The following is a 10,506-nucleotide window of genomic DNA, read 5'->3' on the forward strand; positions in this document are numbered from 1 at the left end:
ATCATCAATCTAATATGGGAAATATAGGACCCTGAGGTCAATATTTGACAAGCCAGTGCAGGAGAAGCTGTTTTATAAAATACAAATTCGTGTTTAACCTCTAACCCTACACACAGTCTCCAATAATAGTTTTCAGTCTGAAACAGTTCTGTCCCATGGCAGTCCCACAGCCTCCAAAACTCACACTCATCTCTTACAGGCACTGAGGGCAGCGGAGGCGTTACCTGGCACAGCTCCGCGGCTGACCCGCCGTGAGCTGCTCTGGGGGGTCTGCTGACTCCCCCGGTCCCAGGGGAACAAGGCAGCGGATGGGAAGTGCCAACACGGGCTACCTTTAGGCCCATATTTAATCACTTCAGGGTGCTGGGATTCATTCATGCCCACCGCTGAACTGCCGCGCGGTCCTTGGCCCGGTTGTGGCTTGGCCCGGCCGGTGTTCCCCAGGCCGTTCCAGGCGGGGGTGGGAGTTAACCCACCCAGGAACCATCCCCTCTTGCGTGGTCCATGGGGCCGGTTTCTGCAGCTGAGGTGAATTGTGCAGGTGCGGGTGGCTCCCTCCCTGCTGTCCTGTGCCGTTGTCACTGACGTTTTGTTGCGCGCGTGGCCTCCCTGTCCAAGGTGGATGCTCCTTTCAGCACGGCGACGCCAGCCCAAGTGGGCCCTTGCTTGGTACCACATCTGGCACCACTGCGAAGCCCTCGATCAACCAGTCTTCCCAGTGGGGGTTCACCTGACAGGAGAGACACTGTTGCCAGTCCGGCACAGCAGACTGGGCTGGTACCGCCGTGCCAAGACACTTCCTCACCCTCGTTACTTGTTCCTCACTGCCTGCCCACAGTACAGTTGGGGGACGTAAACAAAGCCAGCAAAGCAGAGGCACAGGGTACGGTTTGGGTCTCTCCAGGAGCAGGCCTGTAGAGAAAATTCCTAAATTAATCTTCTGGATGCCCTCACTTGATCTGGGATTACACAGATGAAGCTCGTTTTGGCATCTTACCTAGAAACTCCATTTGCAGATGCCAAGAACTGCTCAGAAGAAAGAAAGGATGTCTTTGGTGATAGTGGCAAGGCTTTCTGTACAGAAAGCATCATCTTTATGAACTGGATCCAGAGCACAGAACCACCCAGCGTGCTCTCTGCTGGAGTTTGACATCCTCTGCAGATACACTCTGGATGTCCTGGCAGCCCTTGCCCGCAGGCAGCGCCGGGGGAGGCGCAGCACCCGCCCACCTGCCCAGTGGTCACGCTCCCACTGCTGCCAGTCTTCGTTCTCAGTGCCTCCAGAGCCACCATCTCGGTAAGGCACCTTCTTTTTCACTGACAGTCCCGGCTTTGCCAGGCTTTGAGAGGCATAACTGAATCCAGTCTAATCTCTGTGAAGCTCTGGGAACAAACTGTACTGACACTGGTCCTCTAAGGACTTGGAATACAGGGTAGAAGTGGCAGGGCTTCTCCAGATAGAAACATTTAATTTGGGACGATTCAGCCAGTGCTGAAAAGGGACAAAAGAAACCAGGGTATTAGATTTAGCTATTATCTGGTAATTCTATTCTGTCTATTTTCTGCCAATTTTTCCTGGCATAGTTTGTAACTCCCAGGATCGTCTCTGGGCAGGGAGATAAACTCTGATTCATACTCAGAAATTCCCCCTTGACCCAGGAGTGGACTGTCTGAGGAGCCAAAAAATAGCAGAGGCAGAGCGGAGTTAGTGTTCACGGTGCTCCTGGTCCTGTCGGCTTCAGGGGAGACGGGTCTGACCTGTAATCAGCCAGCTGAAACCAGCACCAAGATCCACAGCTGCCTCCCCAGCGTGCACGCAGCCGCTGCCTCTATCACAAACGTTCCCCGAACATGTTCTAGCTGAGCATGTTCAAGCCTGCCGCAGCCTTTCCAATAGCTGACTGACAGCATAGCAGAGCAGAAGTCTGTAAAACTGCAACCTGCTGTTGTGCAGGAGCATGGCAGGGGCCAAAGCAGAGACCCATGCTACTGTAACTCGTCCTCCCATCGCTTTCAAGGTAAGAAGGGAAATGGGGTATTTATTTACCTCGTAAAAGCGACACCCCCCAACATGCAGAATCCATCCCTGCTTGTCATTCAGTGCTGCTCTGCCTTTTTGGACAGGGCTGCTTGTACGTGTGGAGTTATTAGGCAGAAACGTGTTGCCCAGCCTGACAATCAGAGCTGGTGTCAGAAAGGGCAGATGTTGTACCAGCACAAAGAGCACCTGAAAGACCAAATGGCATTTAGCAGTGAGCTGCAAATCAGGCTGCAAGGATGTACCCAGACACCTGAATCTAAGGAGACACATTTCTATTCCTGGACATAAATCCCATGAGGTAGTTTAATTAATAATTAATTCAAACTGCTTCTAAGCCATATTTTTTTTTTTAATCCAACAAACCTAAGGAATGATATGCTTATGAGTTTATACTGTGGAGAAAACCTTACAGAATAAAAAGCTTAGGAAATCTATTTACAGCTAATCACATAGGGAAGGTAAGGGCTCCCTGGCTCTTGCTTTATAAATGTCACAGTTTCCAGGTATAGCTAGTAAATAATTACAGCTGATAACAGTCAGCTGGTTAGCAGTTCCTCCCAGGGCCTGGAGGCTTCTAGTAATTAAGGCCTGAGCAGAATGGAATGGGTACTTGCCCTTGCTGTTAAAAAGGGAAAGAGCTGGAACTGATGTCAAATGAGGTACTTTGCATGGGAAGGTTGCTCAGTGTTCTACTTGTCCTGCCTCTCCCTTTTTCCTGCCCATCTCCATCAAGCTATTCAATGGAGAGGCAGCGAGCAGCAGTGCCTGTCTCTGAACTTACCAGGCAGCAAAGTGGGGAGGCTGCAGCCAGCTCGGGCTGAATCAGCTCTGTGGGAAGTACCTGAAGGTAGGCGCTAGTAAGCTCTATGCTAATGTGGAAAGTAACAGATAAATGGGATTAGGTAGGTGACTTCCAGGCCTGTGACCCTGGCAAGAGTCATGGGAATGATCTGCATCAGGTGGTATGAGATTCAGCAATAAGAAGGTAAAAGACAAGGTTGTTATTAATGCTGATCACCTGGGTTATGAAAAACAATGTTGGGCAACTCAGCAACTACCTGAGATCTTTTTTTGTTATGAGAGAACATGGAAATCCATAACTGAGGGTTGATGCGGCATGGGGATTTACCCTGGAGAAGGCTGGTCTGTATGTTCCCCCTTAGCATTTGGTAGTGCCCGGGCACGGGCCGACACAAGAGCAGGAGCCTTGGCCGCTCTGGCGTGGGCAGGGTGACGGTGCGGGCAAAGCTGCGACCAAGAGTCGTGTGGTTGGGTGCCCTCTGCCACTCCGGTCAGGAAGGCAGAATGTCATAAGCACGCCCAATGTGGCAGATAGTAAATGTGGACTCTGGAGTGGAAGTGGGAGGGTTTATTCTTGTGTTGGGTGTTGTAGCTGAGGCTGGAAACATTCCAGTGAAAGAGCAATAGAGAAAATCACTGAGGTGTGGAATGTTCTGACAAGTGTCTTAAACTTTTGCACAGCAGTGCAGCTGTGTCCCTGCCTCACCTGCCAGGTTTGCTCTTGCTTGTCAGGGCCCCGGGGCGCAGCCTGGAGGTCAGGTCCTGCTCCCGCTGCAGGGCAGTTTCTCCTCTCAACAGAGGATTTCCCTGATGTTTTACAGTTAAACATGGTGTTAGTAAGGGACTTGAGATGGGCCTTGTCCAGGTATTCACCATCTTCCTTTGTCTCTTGTAGCTACCATCTCCTGTCGTCACAGTCATCTTAACCATGCAAAGCAAGTGCTTGTGCACTTCTGAGGCTGAAGAAATAGTGATCTTCACTGGTAAGTGTCCTTACTGAAAAAGAAATCACTTTACCCTTTTTAGTTCATGCTGGGTAGACCTGCTTCAAATGACTTTTCAGCTAGGAAAGTAATGACATAAGCAATTAATTAAAGACTGTGGTCATTTTAAGTACAGTGAAAAAAACCGAAATATTTTTCTTTGTAAAAAATTTTCTAGGATAGTTAACAGTGCTCCTTCAGGGGCCTTGCTTACGTGAATGTCTCTCTAGTGAGAAGGAAAATAGAAAGGGACATGGAGGAAATATTATTGTGAGCAAGGTTATTCCTAAACTGAATGTTTTTCACACTTGTTGGGAGGCCCAGGGACCTTGGATGAGCCATAGCTTAAATGTTCTTGCACATAGTAATAGCAAAAGTTTCCTTTGCAGTGGCAAACGTGAGCTCCAGGGCAAGATGCAGGGCGTTCTCTCCAGTTACTTCTCCTGTGTGATCTAGCGTGGCAGAAGGAACAATGCAAACAATAAATAATGGCAGAATCAAAAAAAGTGGAAGGCCTTTTCCTGTAACAGTATATATCTTTCAGTGAAACACTCTGACCTCACAGAAGTAATGCGCTGCCGTGCCCCTGAGGCCACTCCTCTGATCCCACCTTTTATGGACTAGCTCTTTATTCCTAAATCCAGCAGATGCACGGCTTAGAGCTGGTCCCAGCATGGAATGCATCACAAGCAGCTTGTCTAGCACAAGTGACCTGCAAAAGAGAAGAAATAGTGTTTGTCTCTGTAGCATTTTTAAGGCTGAAAAAGAAGACTTGGAAAATTTCTTTTTTCTGGATCCTGCATATTACTCAATACTAAGTATCTGGAATACAGGAAAAAAAAAACCAAACAAAAAACCACTACCCTGAAGGCCCATCATTCATTAGTTTTTCTGTTAGAGGGGTGGAAACAGGATGAGTAGTGGAAAGCCTTGGGAAGGTCTCTGCTTGAACAGTAAGACAACTAGAAATTATCTACAACTGCTCTCTGGGATTTTGGCTGAATAGTCGTTCTCACATGGAATTTAAAAGGCTTTACTAACAGTATGATTTTTAAAATAATCTGTTTAAACCACTGTGGAAAGGTTTATAGGTTTTGGTTTTTTTCAAGATTTCTGTTCAAACAATCCTTAGTCTTTTCCTTTTTAGTAAGAGATTATTCTATTGCTTATTGTTATAGCATAGTAGACACTAAGTAACCACAGAAGCCTTGTTATGTCCTTAAAAATGCTCTATTGCACATCTGTCCTTCCAGATTACAGACTCTTCTATCTGGTGATTACTTTTGGGGTGCAGTGGTGGGCTGTGTGCCAGGCTTAAACTGGAGCAAGAGCTCTTATGCACAGACTATAATTCCAGTTAACATCTATCCACATTCCTGAGATAATGCCAGAAAAACCTTTGTGTCTGTGTGTTCACCTGTATGTATGTGCACATACAGATAAGTATATGCATCGAGTCACTGCAGAAATATTTTGGAGTGCACGGCTCACACGATGGTGAAACACAAGCATTCTAGACCAAGGGAAAGTAGAGTTCAGCTGCCACTGCCCGAGAGCTGCCTTGACTGACAAGTGCTGGCCTCCGGTGGAAATGGGTCACAGGTACGACAGTTCCTGGTCACTTTGGGGTTGTGCTTCCAACTGCGACATGGCCATGCGCAGCACAGCCTGTCTCCTGGATGTGAGGTCAAATTGCTTTTTGGCAGGTAATGCTGAACTGGCCACTGCCAGAAGCATAATAACCTCCGAGAGGACCTAAGCAGCATTACTTCAGGATCTTTCCACTTCCAATATTTTTCATGTTGTTCCAATCCCAGAATTCTGCAGCTTAGTCATAACAATATAGGTTGCTCTAATTGCTTTCTCCAGATTTTCTCCACTGCACCCTTGTCCATTTCCTTCCCGGAGCATATTTACAGTTCAGCTTTCTCAGTGTTTTTGGACAAGTATTTCAAGCAAACATTCTGGAGCCGCTCAAAGCAGACACGGATCTGTGAGGGGGATGCGGAATGAAAGAGGATCCGTATATGCACATGCCCTGGTTAAACACCACCTGCACGCTGTGTCATGTCTCAGTTGTGGCATCACATGGGGGCTCTGATTTCCACTGTAGACTGACTATTCTGTAACAGGAGACCAAAGCATATGGCACAAAGCAGAGCTAATATTTTCTTTGTCTCTTGTTTTCCTTCTGCTGGCTCCAGCAGCCTTCTCTGGCCTACCCACAAAAGCCAGCTTTGTATGAAGACACAGCAGTCCAGTAGTTTGCCTCTATAATTCCTGCATGGCGATAAAAAAAAGCAGAAGCTGTGGGGAGCTGTGAATTAAGGAAGACGTTATACTGTGGTATATTTACTGAATGAGCATGCACGTCCTAAAAAAGTGTGTTCAGGTTTGACAGAGAACAGGCGTAAGAGAACTGGTAGTTTCAGTCCCCTCACAGGAAAGGCTGGAGCTGTGTTCTGTAGTTAAGAAGTACGGATGATATAATGCATAGTTAAAGAATGGACTTGCATTTTTTGAAGCTAAGTTTCTTAACTCTCATTTCCTTATGGAAAAGTCAAACCATTCTAAAAAGCTCTGTACTACCAGGTTGCCCAACTTGCTCAGAGTGCTACCTCTGTCAAAGAGAGTTTGAAACTCTCTCTTTACTAATGTGGTTTGGTTTTTGGGTGGTTTTGGTTTTGTTTTTTCAGGAAGTGTACTGCAATTTACCAAGCAATACAGTTTTAAGAAAGATAACTTGATGGGGAGAGAAGGCAATGAAGGACTGGCTCCCTGGTTATGGAAGAGTCTGATCTTGGTTACCTGAAACCATCTGGGCATCCAAACACAACAGGTCTGCAGCAGGAAAGGGGAGGGAGAGCTCATTTCTTCCCTGGAATGGAATGACATGTCTCAAACTAACACTTGGCCAAGAAGCTTTATTATTGTTGGTGTGATTTCAGAGTTATAAGGAAAAAGCTCTGAGTGCTGATGGGGAGGACTTGCACTCTTGCTTCATGGTGCTTAGAATTCTAAAATAATCCCTTGAAAGAGGAGCACAATTGCCATCACAGTTGAATGTGTTGATTCTTCTCCCTGCGAAGTCTACAGAGAGCCTTGCTAAAAGGGGGAAAATTGTCTGTGTGGCCTTGAAACCTTATATAATGTTTCTGTGTTGGGCCAATAAAAAATATCCTAACCGTTATTTTGTCTGAGCTCAAGTCTTGAAGGAAACATTGGACTGAGTAGGAAAAAAGTTCTACGGTTACAGCTCTTATAATTCTCAGAGCTTTCCCCCAAATACCCCCTACTTCCAAGCCCTGTCTCCAAACACTCAAACTGTGGAAGTGATAACCTGCAGACTTGGCAGTGTACATGACATTTTACTAAGGGAGCTTACACAAATATTATCTCAAGTGAAATGAGGGTTTAATTCTATTATCTGTGGCTTTTCTTTCCCTGGGGTCAAAAGTACAGAAAGTGGTCATGTTGTCTTTATAGCCCAAGAAACAAAAGACCTGTTTTTAAACCAAATAATTACTCATCCAGAACTAATGTCCCACAGCACTAACCACTAAGGGGGCTTTAGAGTGATCTGAACCAGTTTGCAGTTCTCCAGACACGTTATTTCAGAAGTGCTGGTGAGAATGCGTCGCAGGGGATCTCCCGAGATGGCTGACGCTGGTCGGGAGCAGGAGCGGGTACCGTGAAGGAACCCTGCAATTCCTGTTCCTTGACGAGCGCTGGTCCTTGTGTTACGCTGAAACATTCTCTTCTCTTGCGGGTGTGCGGCTGTACGTGGCCCCCCCCATGAGAGCCAGCGGAGCCCCGTGCAGAGCTGGGCCGGGCTGGTGCAGCCTGGACGCCAGTACAGCGTGGTCCAGTACCCTGCAAGGCTTCCCGAATCCTGCAGCTGCGACCAGAGCTGTCTGCAAGAAACCTTCCAGCCCAGCACCCAGGCCAGGATCAGCAGTGATCTGCTCTTTGCCTTTGACTAGTCACTTGCTTTTAGCAGCTCTGTGCGAAACGAAAGGAGTCCAGACTCAGTTATCTGCCTTTTAAACTGTTTGTGATTCAGATCTGGGAATTCTGAAATTTGCAAAAGACTGAAAAGCACCAAAGAATGTTTTTTAGCTGTGGAGCTAAAACAGCAATGCCAGTGCCTGAATCTCGTCCCTTCTGCGGATGTGGGCCCCGAGGAGCTCACAGCCTAGATGAAAGATGCATGGAAGCGCAGGGCACAGGGTGGCTGTGCAGTCCTTTGGCCACCGCTTAGTGTCCCTTCTCTCTAGGGAATGAGTGCTGCAGGAGAGCGCCACCAGCTCTCACCCACCAGGATTCCAACAGCGGGTCGGGTCAGAGGTGGTGCGAAAGAGCATCTGGAACTGGCAAGACCCGAAGGGATGAACTGGGAGGGGCCCCTGTGTCAGTAACGAGCACAGGCATCGGCTTTGCCTCTGCTGTCGGGTGACACCGCGGAACAGGCTGTGCAAGCCTTCCTCCTAGCAGAATGGAAGCCCCGGGAGGGTCGCAGCGCTCGTGATGTTGGCTCGGAAACTTTCGGGTTAGGAACTTGCTACAGTTCATGTCCCAATCCCACTCTTTTAGTTACTCATTGATTTACAAGCAGTGCCCACAGCGCTGATTATTATGGCTTAGAGGAATGATCAAATCTAGCCCAAGCTTTCGTGATGCCTCCATCTCAGGTGTGCATTGCGAGGCTGAGAGCTGCTCTGCTGGTTCACTGCAGGTTCTCGAGGAGGAGGTGCTTAGTTAGATTCAGATTGCTTACAGTCTTCTCCCAGCATCTGCTATGAGTGCATATGGTTGGGGAACACCGTTTAATTGTTGTACTGGTTTTGGCTGGGATAGTTACTGTTTTTCCTAGTAGCTGCTGTGGTGCTGTGTTTTGGATGTGTGACCAAAGCATCCTTGGCAACACACCGCTGGTTTGGTTATCGCTGAGCTGCGCTGACACAGCACCAGGCCCGCGTGCCTCTCACACTGATCTGCCGGCGAGCAGCTGGGGGTCACCAGGAGCTGGGAGGGGACACAGCCGGCCCCGCTGACCAGGGGTGTCCCGGAACATACGGCGTCCTGCTTCAGCAGTGAAAGCTGGGGGAGACGATCTGAACTTTGGTGTTTGTCTTCCCAAGGAACCAGCGTGCATGATGGAGCCGGCGTTCCTGCAGACGCTGAACGCCTGCCTGCCTGCGGGGAGTGAATTCCTTCATTTGCTTTGCTTGCGGGGGCAGCTTTTGCTTTACCTCTTAAACTGTCTTTATCTCAACCTATGAGTTTCCACACTTCTAACATCCCAATTCTCTTCTCTTCCCCATCCCACTGTGGGGGAGTGAGTGAGTGGCTGCGTGGGGCTGAGCCGCCTGCCAGGGTTAACCCACAGCACTGATATGACACAGCAACCCAGACTTTCATCTCACCTCACACCGTTTGTCAGATAAAAATTGCAGTCCCTTCTCAGGATTCAAGAGGTATTCTTCACTTTCTCCTACTCCCAAAGTCACATCAGAGCTTTCTTTCAGATTGTTTTTTTCCTCCACAATGCACTGGAATCTCTGGATGAATGCAAAAATGGTTGTTTTAATGAAGAAGAAACTGAAAAATGTGTTTTGTTTACAGCACGTGCTGAGATAATAAGATCTAATGGTACTGCTGTGGTAGTTACAAGTGAAATAGTCCCTCACCCTCAAAGATGCTATGCAGGCTCTGTTTGTTCAGATGGCACACTGTCCTTTTGGTCTAAAGCTATTACTTAAATTTTCCACATAACAACTTCCCAAAGATGCCTTTGAAAATTTCTAAAGACAACATGTACTTAATACTTTAATATAAGCAGGTTTGATTCAATACAGATTGTTCAGAAGCACCAAATATCTGCGGATGTATCTTAGGTTGTATCTAAATCTGTACTTCCGTGCATAGTTTTGTGTCTGAAAGCAATCCCAAGCCACACGGTCTGTGAAACAGCACAGTGAGCTTAGTAGAAATACAAACCATGTGAACTGTGATGCCACTAAACCACAGATCTTCCTTTTGTCTGTTTTGATAGCCCTTGATCCTCCAAGGACGTGGAAGTATTTTTCAGTCCAGCAACTGAAAAATAAGGCCACTTTGGATTCTGGAAAGAAAAACATTCTGTTTAAATCCACTCCTCTATACTTTTGTTTTCAGACACTGTCTGTCAGTCTAGCCTTTGAAATTAGCACAAATACCCATGAGAAATATAATCCTGCTCAAGGCTCTGAATCAAATACGTTGCAGCCGATAAATAGTTGCCCTTTGACTTCCAAATGATGTTTAATCTCTGAAGCAGGTACAGTAACCTTGGATAATCTGCTCATCAGTTTTCTAGGTTAAATAAATGGATATATTAGTTTCCTCTAGATTTTGTTGTTCTGTAACAGCAATGGGAACATAAGATCAGCACCACAAAAAAGAACCAAGAGCTGTCTGCTACGCTTTGTGGAGTCTATTAACGAGCCTCAGAAAAAGGGATCCTTATCATCCATAAAGTGACTCCTCGCTGCCCGGCGGTCAGTAGGCATTTCTGGGGTGAGGAAACTCTACTGTAGGAATGTAATGTTTGCCCTGATCAGATGAAACTGGCTAGCAGAGCTATTGGCTGTCAGACTGGAGTAACGTGCTTAGCCCGGGGCCACAGGAGACACTTTACTC

General features: G+C 47.2%; 1 long non-coding RNA gene across 1 annotated transcript; it reads left to right on the top strand.

The window, feature by feature from the left end:
• The first annotated feature begins 2,748 nt into the window (after window positions 1-2,748).
• LOC113486657 lies at window positions 2,749-6,950 on the top strand. The gene is made up of 3 exons (XR_003399614.1): window positions 2,749-2,888; window positions 3,738-3,825; window positions 6,522-6,950. It is a non-coding gene; the product is annotated as an uncharacterized LOC113486657 (long non-coding RNA).
• Window positions 6,951-10,506: the final 3,556 nt, after the last annotated feature.

Source organism: Athene cunicularia, assembly GCF_003259725.1.
Source record: "Athene cunicularia isolate RWA chromosome 17 unlocalized genomic scaffold, athCun1 chr17_part1, whole genome shotgun sequence".
In the NCBI taxonomy this organism is placed as follows: Eukaryota; Metazoa; Chordata; class Aves; order Strigiformes; family Strigidae; genus Athene; species Athene cunicularia.